General features: G+C 35.5%; 1 protein-coding gene across 5 annotated transcripts in view; it reads left to right on the forward strand.

The window, feature by feature from the left end:
- Window positions 1-15,234, forward strand: part of PRL-1 (PRL-1 phosphatase) — a 370,785-nt gene that overhangs the window by 266,583 nt on the left and 88,968 nt on the right. For 2 of the 5 annotated variants that reach the window (XM_069822444.1, XM_069822449.1), the window contains exon 1: window positions 1,347-1,581. The exons of the other annotated variants lie outside the window; for them this stretch is intronic. The gene's annotated coding sequence lies outside the window, so the exon portion shown is untranslated. Of the gene's footprint in view, window positions 1-1,346; window positions 1,582-15,234 lie in introns of those variants that run through there. 5 annotated transcript variants of the gene reach the window in all.

Consider the following 15,234-nt stretch of genomic DNA (forward strand, 5'->3'; position numbering starts at 1 on the left):
AATATAATAATCACAATTACAGGACAGCAGGTAGCTGCTGAAATTGTACCATAATCGCTTACTTCACAATTCTACAAATGTATGAAGTTTAATATTTTCTATTATGCTTTACATATTAACAAAGAAAAATCTTACAAAATATAAAATTAATTCAGAAACATAGGATTGAAATGTAACTTTGATATTGCACATATTGAAGCAGAAACTTTGAAACATTCTATCATAATAATTTGGCCACCTGTGCACACTTTTTAGAGTAGAGTTTTTTTTTTTATCTGTAGAAGAAGATTGGTCCTGCATACAGTTTATTTTTCTATACAGTAATATCACATACCTGCTGTGTACGAGCGCGTGTGTATAGGGCTGAGAGGGGAGAGAAGGGGGACCATGTACTGCGTTCTGAAATTTCGACTATTTTTTTTAAGAAAAATCATATGGTTAATTAAGTGAACATATTAAGCGCCGAGTCAGTGTTTTAAAAACATATATTGCTCGTAGTAAAAATTTATTCGTAAAAAAATCATTAAAGTAAGAGTAGCTGAACAAAATTCCGTATCCACACCTGTGGAGTAACGGTTAGCGCGTCTGGCCGCGAAACCAGGTGGCCCGGGTTCGATTCCCGGTCGGGGCAAGTTACCTGGTTGAGGTTTTTTCCGGGGTTTTCCCTTAACCCAATATGAGCAAATGCTGGGTAACTTTCGGTGCTGGATCCCGGACTCATTTCACCGGCATTAACACCTTCATCTCATTCAGACGCTAAATAACCTTAGATGTTGATAAAGCGTCGTAAAATAACCTAAAAAAAAAGAAGAAGATTGATCCTGCATACAGTTTATTTTTCTATACAGTAATATCACATACCTGCTGTGTACGAGCGCGTGTGTATAGGGCTGAGAGGGGAGAGAAGGGGGACCATCTACTGCGTTCTGAAATTTCGACTACTATTTTTTTTTTTAAGAAAAAATCGTATGGTTAAGAGAACTTATTAAGCGCTGAGTCAGTGTTTTAAAAACACATATTGCCTCGTAGTAAAAATTGATTCGTAAAAAAATCATTAAAAGTAAAGAGTAGCTGAACAAAATTCTATTTCCTAAAAGTTCGGAATGCTGGGTTATCTTTCATTTTGCCATTCATGCGATACATGTAGGATGCTCTCAGCAGCGACTCATATTAGGGAATTCTTGCTCGTTCCGTTGGTATCGCGGGACATTCACTTCGCGCATGACAATGTTCGACGGCGACCGAAATGGTGGGAGTTCAATCCGTGGTTAGGAGGGGGGAGTATGGAGGGGGTGTAGCCGCCACTATATCTGGTACGTTTCATACTTGCAGACGAGCGTTGCATGCTTAGCCTAAGTTTAGCCTTGGTCATTAGAAGGTCTACAGCGCTGGTGGCGCAAGCTGTGTCGAGCGAGGTATTGTTCAGTAGAGTCCCAACTCGGGTGCTGGCATGACATGGTTACTTCGAGTGGCATTTCGGAAGCTGAAGAGTGCGTCTTTTCTAATCACGTTTCCATGGTGATTAGGCAACATTCATCCAGTGTCTTCTGTGTAAACGATAGCCATTGGTCAAACGAACAGGTAAATTGTGTTGCAAGAAACTTTTTAACTCCGTAGTATGAAAGTTCTGTGTCTAGTGTTAGTGTTCTGTGTTGGTGTCTGATATTTAATCACATGTTACGACGAAAGCAGGTAATCTTGATGTGTTCATTATACAGTTTATAGACTGACATTGCTCTACATTATCGTTTTTGTGAGCTGTTCTGGTCATTCACACAGGTTGTATTTCGAGTGTTTGATGGTAAAATGAAATGATTCTTAAAGAGATTCAAAAATATTTGTCCAAAACGAGTTGTAACAGATAGGACATTGAAATTTTAACTTTTGGCTTGGGTAACATTTAAATTTTTATTTCATTATAATTATGAACTTCAAAAGAATCAGAATTGTTCATTAACACATTTTATGACACGTTTTGTCTTAATACGATGGACAAATAATTTCCCCTTACTCTTAATTTATTTTTGCGTGCCTTGAAAAGTGTATTACTTGAAAATGTAAGGTTTCGAAGGAAAATTACAGCTCTATAATACATAGACGTTCACGATCGTTTTTTGTCAACCGACTTGTACATTCACACAAGTTATATTTCGAGTGTTTGATGGTGAAATGAATTTATTCTTGGGGTGGTTCATTTAGACACTTCTCTAAAAAAGTTGTGACGGAAATAGGTTTTTGAAATGTTATTCACTTTGTTAGTTTGGGTAAAACATATGGTTTGATTAAAATTCTTACGAACTTCAAAAGAATGAGAATTGTTCACCGTAAAGTTTTGGCACATTTTGCTCTAACACGATCGAAATATGTTCCCCCTCACCCTTAATTTATTTTTGCGTAACTGGAAAAAGTGTAATACTAGGAAATGCAAGGTTTCGGAGGAAAATTATAGCTTCAGAATACATCGTCGTCTACTTGGAAATGTTCTGCGCTCCGTTACAGTATTCTTTCCTTGGCAACATCCACGCGTTCTCAGAAGTGTCCTACCGTACTGTTGATTTGATGGTTCGATAATCAGTATACGTGTACGGCGCGTGTTGGGGTGAAAATAATTATTCAGCGTGGAAAAGTGTATGTGAATTTAACATTGAAAATACCGTTGTTGGTTTTATTACTTTTACTGTTATAATAAGATAAATGCAGAGTTTAGTTCGCCATGCTAATTTCGGAGAAACGTCTGAAATGAATGACGAAATGTGAAACGGTCTTGATCGTGCTATTTGACGTAAGATAGCATGCCCTTGATGCAGTTAACAACCTCGCGGTGAATAAATCAACAGGTTGGGCAGGGAACTGAACGGAGGAAGGATGGCGCCACATACAATCTGGGAATTTTGTGGTGGAGAAGGAAGAATTTGGATCGAATCGCTGAGTGGCGTATTGCAGTGATTTGCAGCTTTACTTTGTGCGTTACATCAGCAAAATGTACCACGCACGTGTCCATGAGAATGTTACAATTTTTATCCTTGGCTTTCATGTTACGAATTGATAAGTGAAATATTGTACTTCGTGTCCTGTACCAGCGATTACTTCAAACTCTGAAACGCAGTAAAAAAATACATGGTTACACTTCTGTTATCTTCACCGTAACTAAGGAAACAAATTAACATATCATTTTTTTTCTCTCTAAAATAATCAGTGCCATATTTTATTTTCACTCCATTTGTGTTGTATTTTTGATCCAGGGGAAATACTCGTTTTTTAAATAAATAGTTTTTTTTATTATCCACATATTTACAGTACCATTTTTCGGTTCAGAAAAGATTACTAGTCTTTAACGCAAAAAATACCTAAAGATAACTTCGGTTTGTACAGATCCAGAAACAAAATTTGGGCCACCTGAATTTTCAGAGTTCCAGTTGTAACGTACTGCGCATGCTCAGTCTTTTCGGCGGTATATCCTTATGTTGAAAGTCTCATGGTGAGGGTAAACAAAGTTTTATTAAATATGTTACCAGTTTTTCGCGGGAATACACATTTTCAGCATATCTGGTACTGAAAAGAGGTTTTCTGCATGTTTATGTATAGGGAATTCTCCCGAAGTCCTAAACTATAAGTCGAATTTTGTTCATACGAATATAATTTGTGTGTTGAAATTGTAGATATCAAATCAAGGCCCAATTCGAAAGGGAAACAACTCAAAATTTATAGTTTTGAGAAACCTGAATTTTGAAGCTTTGTTGCTCTGAAAAATCCAATTAATACACTATTTGAAATTTGCATATAAAAAATCATTAACAGAATTTTAAGTGATTTCAACTAATCTTTTGATTTTTCACAGCAATATAAAGCTTTAAAATCCGAGTTCCTCAAAACTTCAGCTACATTTTGAGTTTGTTTTCCTTTTGAACTGGGCCGCCGAAATATAATACAGTTACAATTTAGACCTAATGTGTTTTTATATCACAAGCACAATGGCAATTTAATGCCAGGCCAAATTCAGAACTTTTCATGATTATGTAGGTCATGTACATCATACTGACGAATGAGAAGATGAAGTTCCTATTCTTCTTTTTAGTCACTGTTATCTCCAGAGTTAAAATTAAAACTGAAAGATGAGCAGTTAAAAACGTTTGAATAATGTGCGTACGGAGATTTTCTTATTTTTCATTGCGAATTTTCTATTTTATTAAGCAGTTAGTCGTAAAACTGCATGTTCACCTTGTGCTACCTTCAGCGTTTGTTGAACTGTACGTTCAGAGGTGATTATTCTTTGGCCTTTTTTGCGTTAAAGACGAGTATTTTTCCTCGGACAAACAAAAATGGTAGAGCCACTAAAAATCTCTGAGTAAAAGATTTTTTTTAGATTTTCTATTTTCTTAGAAAATGAATAGGCCAGGGGGGGCTTTCGAAGAGGGGCTGCGGAGCTGCAGCACCCCCGGACAGTTGTGGCTCTTGTCTCGTTCTATGTTGTGAAATACATTTATTATACCCTCTATTTAGCGGCTCGAATTAAAAAAAAAAATCGCTCTCAATGACATGCACGCAATCGTTAGTGAAGTCACGTCCTCCCCTGGTACTGCCAGAGCAACAAGGACGGAATGGTGAAGCCACTTCCTCCCCTGGAGCTGCCAGTCTCGTCTCGGATGCTTTGCGCGTTAGTTTTATCCCTCCCCCTGCTGCCCCTTGCCGTGAATCCAGAGTTTCCAAGAGCTGCAAAATTTGCAGCAGTTTGTCAGTAGCGCGCAGTTTTAAATACATTTTCTTTAATGTTATGAGTATAACAAGTGCAACAATGTTTAATTCTGTACAATATTTACAGTCTACTCAGTTCAGTACCTTAACAATTCAGGAGAAATGTGAAATTAAGTGCCCATCAGTTGAATCTCATAATGGAAAGAGCCGCTAAACAAAATACAAAGGCTCGCATATTTTTTGATAATTTATCCAGTATCCCTGCTTTCTTCTCTCGATCTCCACACAGTCTGTATTAGATTAATGTGTTTCAAAGACAATTCCATCAGCTGGGGCAACAAGATGGGTTTAAAATAAGAACAGTAAATGTTGTTAATGAGAAGAAGAAGCCATTGCTAGAATGTTTTCAAACCATAATGGAATCTGAAACATCTAACATCACAATAAATGAGGCAAGCGCCCTGGTGCGTGCTCTTGAATATCCTGAATTCAGTTTCTGGCTGTTATTTTTTTCATTTATTGATGTATCGTATATATATATATATATATATATATATATATATATATATATATATATATATATATATATAGTACAACCAACTACAACATCGCCAGTTAGATATTTCTAAGGTTCAAATCTGCATATAAAATTAAATTATGGTTTATTTAACGACACTCGCAACAGTAGGAGTTATATCAGCGTCGCCGGTATGCCGGAATTTTGTCCGCAGGATTCTTTTAAATGCAAGTAAATCTACTAACATGAGCCTGTCTCATTTAAACACAACTTACAAGATAAGGTGCATGGAACTAATCTTTAAATAAAGTAAGTTGCTTGGTTTATTTTTGTATGCAGCCCCTCTTAATTCAGTACCCACGAGCCGCCACTGGAATAGGCCTATTTCTTCTGTACCAAATATATGAAGTATTTCCCCTCGATATGAATAGGGCACTGGTTACTTTTTAGAACGCAAATGAGAATGTGTTAATTCGTTGTATTAGTTGTGGCGAAGGTCACTGAACTCTGGAATCCCATTATAGTGCGCAGTACAGTAGGATAGCTAAAGCTGGAGACCGGATCATTTTCCAAGGATTACCATTCCTTATTAAAAAAAAAACATGCTACGCTAGAATTAAATGATTAAAACAAAGTATCATATTTTTCTGTTTAGAAAAAAGAAAATTGTAGGCCTATATTAGACGTTCCTTCACGCGTGTGCAATATCATTTACATAATTATACGTATACTCAATAAATGAACGTTTATTAACTATAAATGATTGTCACCCGGTGGTAGTTAGTGGGTAAATAACATTGTCAGGGCAACACATACTGACAGAAGAGAGTAGAAATATAAACAAAAGTCAACGACAGCAAATAATATAACGAACAAGAGAATACACAATTAAAAGTTACACATAATACTGCTGCTGCAGTAATACAGTACACTAATTATTAACATTTTCAACACACTGTACTCGAATTGTTCCGTGCCGTAGTCGGGTGATCTAGGACCTTAAACTTGCAATACGGAATGATCGCTAGTTGGAATCTTCATGGGGAAGGTATTTTCTCATGAAATTTGGGCAATTGTACGGGACCGTTCTCCGTCCAGGATCCTGGTGACTTTGGGGATCTACAGTAAATGAGGAAATCCCGTTACGAAAGCTAGTTAACTGCTGGAGGATATCGTGTTAGCCACACGTTAGGGTGGGTCGGGGGTAATGTGGGTATAGTGAGGTATCTTGGATATAAATTAAAATTTCTTGAATGAAACTTTACCTAATCTTTAAACAATACCAATTTAAGGAGACACTCAACTTAAAAATTGGAGAAAAAGTGTCATAGAAATGAAAAATTAAATTTCTACACTAATTTACGTGACAGAACTAAATCAGTACTCAGAATTCTTCCCCTATTCATTGAGAAGTCACAGTCAAATGCACAAAGCCAAAAAAAAAATAAAAAAAATGATAATTAAAAGTGATATTTCAATTAAAGATTGATTAAAAATTGAAATATTTTTTTATTTTGAAAAGTATTGGATCTAATGAGCTGAGATTTTGCATGTTACTTTCCATGGGTATATTAAACCTTTTCTCCAAATTTGAAAAATATTGGTCAAATAGGAAAAAAGTTCCAGAATATAGTTGTGTCCTCTTAATATGTCTATCCTTTTCATTCATTCAGTGTTCTGCCCAAGGGCAGGTCTCTCATTGCAAACCCAGCTTTCTCCAATCGTTCCTAATTTCTGCCTTCCTCTTTATCTCCTCATATGATCCATATAAGTTATCTTAATGTCGTTTATCATCTGATATCTTCTGCACCGAACTCTTCTCCCGTTCACCATTCCTTCCAGTGCATCCTTCAGTAGGCAGTTTCTCGGCCAGTGACCCTTTTCCTCTTTCTGATCAGTTTCAGCATCATTCTTTCTTCACTCTTTCCAACACAACTTCATTTCTTATTCTGTCTGTCCATTTCGCGTGCTCCATTCTTCTCCATATCCACATTTCAAATGCTTCTATTCGGTTCTCTTCACTTTGTCGTAATGTCCATGGAGTGTTAAAATTTTGTGTTGATGACACTGATACTACCGGGCAAAAAAAATTGTTTGCCAGGCAATAAAATGATGCATCACATTCAAAGTAACGTTGTTGGGGAACGAGCTGTGATACAGTAACCAAATTCATGTACACATATTTAGATCATATTTCTAATAAAGTAGTAATATATCATTAGTAGTTTGTTAGCAAATTATAATTTACAAACGTGGGGCAATTCGGGTATAATTCTATGTTAATTGGTAACTAACCTAGTTTTCATTCCAGAACTTGCCATATACACAAATTATGGATTGGTGAAAAATAAATATCCGAACTGTTTTCTGGCCCTGATTTTAATGGGATATATTTTAAATTTAGAAAATAAGCCTTATCTAGAACTTGTGTATTGACTGAACTTTTTTTTATCTTGTTGGAGCTGATTAAAATCTTTAAATGCTTGCGTAATCTCTACAATCTGTTCTAGGATAGACCTATACACTAACTTATGGTTGGTATAATTTGGTTTTGTAAGAACTTTAAAGCATGTTTTACTTCAATAATACACATACCCAAATTTGCCCATCCATGTGATTATTATTATTATTATTATTATTATTATTATTATTATTATTATTATTATTATTATTATATGTCCAAATTTATTTAATCATATTTTACCGTTGGCACGCTAAGTATACCTCTTCATAGAACATCTTGTTATTCATCATCTTTTACAATATCCACCTCGCATCAATGGAATTCCTTGTCACAAAGTATTAGGGGCTGCAAGACAATAAACACCTTTAAGAACAGCTTAAAAGATAACCTTATTAGCATTTCACTCCAATCATACTGATTTAAACTATCACTGACTACATTGTTACTTTTTTCTTTAGACATCATCCTGATTGTGCTGTATTTTAATTGTCTCGTAATAATCTCTTTCTATTATCTAATATTATTTGAAATATATTAACATTCTATGTATTTTAGTTTAATTCTGCTACACAGTTTATTTCAGTGTTTAATTAATAGTTCATAGTATTTTGTTGCTTAATTTGTAAATAACTTTTGTATACATGTAACTCTCATCTAAATCAAATTGTTGGATTCTTTGTAAGTTCATGCATATGTATATACACTTTTTGCTGGTTGAGTGGAAGAGAAGGCCTTACAGCCTTAACTCTGCCAGCTAAAATAAATCATTATTATTATTATTATTATTATTATTATTATTATTATTATATTAGGGCTGTAATTAAATCATACATATTATATACAAATACTTAAAAAAAATTACTTACAAATACAGCCTATGCATATTACTAAGTAAAGCAGACGTAGTACATAAAAATATACCTAGGACATAAAACACAATTTAATATATTTAAACTTAGGGTTTTTATTATGTTAAGAAGAGGCCAACATACTTGAAAATGCAATAGAATTATTCTATAAGGTCACAGTGCTAACATATAAAAAACTAATTAGAAAATTGTCATGGTAACAGGCTCTCTATTTAAAAAAAAAGTTTGTTTATAGTCTAGCCCCCTTTGTACTGGTTGGATGATCGTTTACCTTTGCTGAATCATATGGAAGTGAAGTCATGGTTGGTTAGTTAGCCTTGGCCCTTCGTGGGCTGTCGTGTCCTTGACGTTTTATGTATTAAAATGATACAACCTTGACACTAGCATTTTTTTAATTCATGAATTTCTTCCAAAAGCGTGTATTTATAGTGCAAATGAGTGGCCCGAAATAACTTGCCTCCAGAGTTAGTGGGACTTGAAGATGTTTGTGTTTGCTGTAGGTATTTATTTATATAACTGCATGTAACAAAAATATGCGCCGAGTCAGCGCGGCGTACAGTAGTCGCTATGGCAGCCAAGTCAATATGGTGAGAGAATGGCGTTACAAATATAGGGACTCCGATAAATAATAGACCGCTACTCCTAATTCATTGCTCTACTTCTCCAGTAGCTTTCACCTTCAATAATTATGAACTCGATTCAATTGATGTTGTTGGAGTTGTCTGTTCTTGCATAAACGTTCTCTTTTTAGTTCGTACGTAACGAATTCCTTAAGTGTACTGAAGTTTCTTTTGCGAATTTTGTTTTTGTATCCGAAGGCATTGTATAAGTTCATTTTAGAATACAGGCAAAAAAAATTGCAGTTTTTCTTTCTTACCTGGTAAAGTTACAAACATATTCCTTTTATTTTTGATATACAGTAGTATAGTGGAATCATAATGGGCATATATATTGTAAATTACAGTATAAGATTATAACTAAGCAAAGTTATATGGGACTTAGAGTAGTATACTTCTAATATACAGGGTGAACCGTAAGTAATGTTATTAATTTGGAGATATTCTTTGTTTTAAACTTTTTTGCTTGAAATATCTCGATGTTGCTTTTTTTTTTTCTTCTTTTTTTTCCGAGAAAAATTGTTTTATATGAAACATTTCGTAGCGTTTGTTCGGAAAGCCATTGATTTAATTCTGAGCCAATTTAAGAGAGTAATGTACAGTATGGTAATAAATGATTGAAAGTATTTTAGTTTTGTCCCTTAAATGTGTAGAAATTTAAATCGAACGTATGTAACTTTACGACATATGAAGGAATTTTACAATGTTATATTTGTTCGAATCAAATTTCTACACGTTTAAAGAACAACAAAAATTCTTTCAATAATTTACTATCATAATACACTACTATCTTAAATTCACTGGGCGTATTGGGAATTAAATCAAAACACGCTATGAAATGTTTCATATAAAATATAAAACAATTTTTATCTCGAAAAGGGAGCATAAAGTGAACATAATTGTATACACTTTTTTGTTTGAAATATCTCTAAGAATAACCTCCTGAAATTAATCACATTACTTACGGTTTCATAATCTTTTGAAAAAAAATGCATCAGGACTTACAACAGAATATACCTTCAGATAGATCTCACCCTGAGTGCCGTAATCTCAAAATAATTAAATTTGGATTTACTCCTGAGGTACAGATATAGTGAAGATTTTTTGCTTCTTAAATCTGTAAGATAATCTAAATACAAGGCGCAAGAATATTGACAATCGGAGGTGGGTTTTATACAGAACCTGAATTCTGTGATGTTTGGTCAAAACCAGATTCTCAAAAAAAAAAATATATATATATATATTTTTGAGAGAAATCGCAGAATTCTTACGTTCATTTGCCTCCCACCCTCTCTAAAATATGTATGTATATGTGTGTGTGTATTTATTCATTTATTTATTTTTGTTTACGTTAGAATGCATATTGAGGTTTTTTAAATTTTAGGTCAGCGTTTAGACTAGTGTTGCTCAACCTTTTAGATGATGAAGGCTCTCTTTTCCTCTCATTATTTTATTGGAGGCCCCCCCCCCCGACTAAAATATAAGATGTAGGATTCATTCTGTACCATCCAGGGTTACCATACGTATGACTATAGTCGTACGCATACGACTATTTTGACTAATTGTAAGAGGAACGACCGACATCTGTCGTATGGAATTTTAGGCGACTATTTTACTGAAGGGAGAAAATTATTTTGAAGCTTGTATATAATATTGGTCTGTTGTTTAGTCAACTGTCCGGAGACAGGTCTGAATCTCATAAGTGACACCAATAAGAAATCACTCATGAGGGAAAGAAGATAATGGGGTAGAGTGGCCAGTTTCTTTCCCCCTCCATTGCCTACATAGCCGACTAGCTACATAGTACACTAATCAGACTTCAGATGTATAGAAACAATTGTTGTTCTTGTGACGTATATCGTCAAGTGAGATGCACTGCCTGATAATAGATCGTCGTTGGAGTAATATGAAATAAACGTGCTTCAAAGAGGGCAAAGATGCTTTGAAAATCGATGCGGTGGCGATGTTTGCCGTGTAGGTCGTAATTTCAGAGAATTGCTGACTTCTTTGCATGTTCGACAGTGGAAGCCTTTATCAATGAAATAGTACCTCAGTAGTCGAAGTCAAAACAAGTCGGCTCTGAGTCGACTGCAGGTGGATTACTTTGATATAATTATCAGCTGCCTCTTTGATATTAAATATGTGCCGCCTCGCCGGCCAAGGATAAAATGTCTGCTGACTTTAGGGTCTGAATATAATAATGTTTCTGACCAAGCGTCATCGTGCACGCCGGTGTGTGAATGTTATGAGATTAATATACAGGGTGATTCATAAGTACCTGTAAAAACTTTGTGAGTGTAATGTAGAGGTAAAACTGAGATCAAAATGTTCTATACAACTTTTCCCGCAAATCCTTACTTTCAGAGTTATGATGTATAATGTCCGACTTTGCTAGGAATCAAAACCATGGGCCAGTAAAGCCTACAGATGTGTCACGTTCGCCTACATAGTGACTGCGGTAGATGTTTGTTATTCCTACACCCTAGTACAGTTGATTCCTACCTGATGTGACTTTGTTTACTGTATGTAGGTATGTTTAGTTGTATGACGCTGTTGCAGTTTCTACCGCACCACGTCTCGTAGGTACACATTCATTTTGTATTTAGTTCAGTAGGGTTCAGTTGTGTACGGTACGATAGATCATGCAACATCAGTTGCTTGGCCAGTCAGATCACCGGACTTCTACTTTTGTGGTCTTCTGAAGGCTCTCGTTTATGCCACTCAAATTCCGAATGTAACAGAACTACAGCAGTGAAATCAAAATGGCTATGAAACAGTTCGGAATACGTTGAACGGGGTCTGTAAAATTTCAAGATCAGTTCATACCTATGTACAGTAAACAAAGTCCTGTCAGGTCGGAATCAACTGTAGTGGGGAGTACGAATAACAAACATCTAACGCAGTCTCTATGTAGGCGAGCATGACACATCCAAAGGCTTTACTTGTCCATGTTTTTGATACGTAGGAAGGTAGGACATTTTGCATCATGAAAATAAGGATTTGCGGGAAAAGTTGTATATAACATTATTATAGTTTAATTTTTACCTCTACATTATACCCACAAAGTCTGTACAAGTATTTATGAATCGCCCTGTATTTGTACGCACTATCTATAAAATTATAATACAGTAGGGTGAGAAGTGTGAGACGCTTTTGTGTTGAAGTACATTATTTTCATAAATTGGTACGACGATTGCTTATACTTTGTTTGCTGCCCTCCCATTGACTGCTCTTCGGTCTCCCTCTCTACTGGTTGAGAATCACTGATTTAGGTTATATTCCACATATTATAATACATAGTTTATTTCTTTATTTTTTGTTAAGACGAATATAAAATATCGATGGCTAAGAAGTGATTCTTCATATCTGTGAATTTGCAGGTGAATCAAACTACTCTAAAAATTAATTTCTCAGAAAATAATTCTTTATATTTCTGCTTTGCGTGGTCTTGTACTGCAGGACAATATATTACTTAATTGTCAATTTTTGTAGATTCGAGGTATCGCTTCTTAGCTATCGATATGTTTTACTATCGACATTCCCGATAAAGTTAGTACAACCATCTCCACAATTATTAATAAGCACTATTTGAACGGGTTACATCAGCTGCTTCTCTATGCGGAAGACGTGAATATTTTAGGAGAAAATCCACAAATGATTAGGGAAAATATGGGAATTTTACTTGAAGCAAGTAAAGAAATAGGTTTGGAAGTAAATCCCGAAAAGACAAAGTATATGATTGTGTCTCGTGACGAGAATATTGTACGAAATAGAAATATAAAAATTGGAAATTTATCCTTTGAAGAGGTGGAAAAATTCAAATACCTGGGAGCAACAGTAACAAATATAAATGACACTCGGGAGGAAATTAAACACAGAATAAATATGGGAAATGCCTGTTATTATTCGGTTGAGAAGCTTGTATCATCCAGTCTGCTGTCAAGAAATCTGAAAGTTAGAATTTATAGAACTGTTATATTACCGGTTGTTCTATATGGTTGTGAAACTTGGACTCTTACTTTGAGAGAGGAACATAGGTTAAGGGTGTTTGAGAATAAGGTCCTTAGGAAAATATTTGGAACTAAGAGGGATGAAGTTACAGGAGAATGGAGAAAGTTACACAACGCAGAACTGAACGCATTGTATTCTTTACCTGACGTAATTAGGAACATTAAATCCAGACGTTTGAGATGGGCAGGGCATGTAGCACGTATGGGGGAATCCAGAAATGCATATAGAGTGTTAGTTGGGAGGCCGGAGGGAAAAAGACCTTTGGGGAGGCCGAGACATAGATGGGATTTGAGGGAGGTGGGATATAATGATAAAGACTGGATTAATCTTGCTCAGGATAGGGCCCAATGGCGGGCTTATGTGAGGGCGGCAATGAACCTCCGGGTTCCTTAAAAGCCAGTAAGTAAGTAGACGTAAATCGTAATAAATAGTATGATGGTTTCCTGTAAAGTTTTAAAAGTTCCCTCCTAGTACAGTATATATTCAATTGAAGAGTATGATTCCAAAACGCTGTTAGTCCAGTTGGTCATTTTTATGATTTATACATATATATATATATATATATATATATATATATATATATATGATTGTATTTGACACCTCTATCATATTATAAGCTAGTTTCCTTCCAAAACGACGTCAATCCTTGCCTAAAAGTTTGTGTTATTGCGCATGTCACTTGAAAACTCGCTCAGTCCGTAGACCAGTGGATAAAAAAGCTAGCAAAACAGTTTCATAAAAATGGAGGAAGTTAAATTTGTGTCTAGCTTCTATTTACAGTTCTAAGCTTCGTTGAGTTCTTCTTTCACTCCTATTAAACTTATACTCATGTTCATATACAGTGCCAAAATGAAAGTTATCTTTCTCTAAATAAAAGTCGATTATAATGCATCCATCACTTTCACCTCTATCCTACTGGATCCCACGTACTTTGTGCAGCTGATGTAAATATTGCATGGAATACCAGTAACTATTAAGTGTTTCCCCTGCCACCGATGAGGAAAATCTCCGTAAGATACAAATAAGGAACTAGTAATAAAACTTCCGTGGAATAGAGCAATACAAACGTCATTTAAACCTGATAAATGTGGAGTAATGACGGAAATGTGCAAGAAGCTTTTATGTGCCAATGTTCCTTATGTTTTATTAGTTGCTAACCAGTTCATTTATAAGTTACGATTCCATCCTTAACGTGAAGCCCCCTCTTCTGTGTAAACTCTGAATTGAATATAGTGCAATAAATGCTGGCTGTATGTATAAATTATTACAGCCACGATTCAGTGGAAATGAAAACGGATTATTTTCGCATAAAATAGGTATCAGTAAATTATAACCAAGAACAGGTCTCTCGCGTTTACGACGTGGAATTTGACGTAACACAAGTCTATGACGGAGATCTCGGTAACAAGCTGCACATATATCAACAATTTTGTGGCAGATTATAAAGAACGTTAGGCATAAAATGAGTAGATAAACAACTTAAATTTTATAACATTCTAGCAACGTCAGTGTTTACATATTGTGGTTCGTTGACCTCGGGGAGAGGGGAGGAAAGAAATAAAGCTGCAAAAATAGTTCTTAAGAACATTAAAGGGGTGTCCAACGTTGGGTGTGAGAGAGGAAAAAAAATGGACGATTATGTATTCGCTTAAAGACAAAGTTGAATTGGAATATATTTACTTTACACTTACCTGATTATAGCCTTGAATTGTAGCCACAACGCAACACATTAAATAACTATTACGTATTAATATTAATACTAAAAAAAAAAAAAAAAAAAAAGTAAAGGTATCCCTGTAACATGCCATGAAGGCAGTTGGGGGGGGGCATGGAGGTAGGGCCCCATGCTTTCCATGACCTCGGCACTAGAATGAGGTGGTGTGGTCGGCACCACGCTCTGACCGCCTTTTACTCCCGGGAAAGACCCGGTACTCAATTTTATAGGAGGCTGAGTGAACCTCGGGGCCGTTCTCAAAGTTTGGCAACTAGAGAAAATCCTGTCACCACCTGGGATCGAACCCCGGACTTTCCTGTCCGTAGGCAGCTGCTCTACCAACTGAGCTA

This window comes from Periplaneta americana, chromosome 3 (assembly GCF_040183065.1).
Source record: "Periplaneta americana isolate PAMFEO1 chromosome 3, P.americana_PAMFEO1_priV1, whole genome shotgun sequence".
Lineage (NCBI taxonomy): Eukaryota > Metazoa > Arthropoda > Insecta > Blattodea > Blattidae > Periplaneta > Periplaneta americana.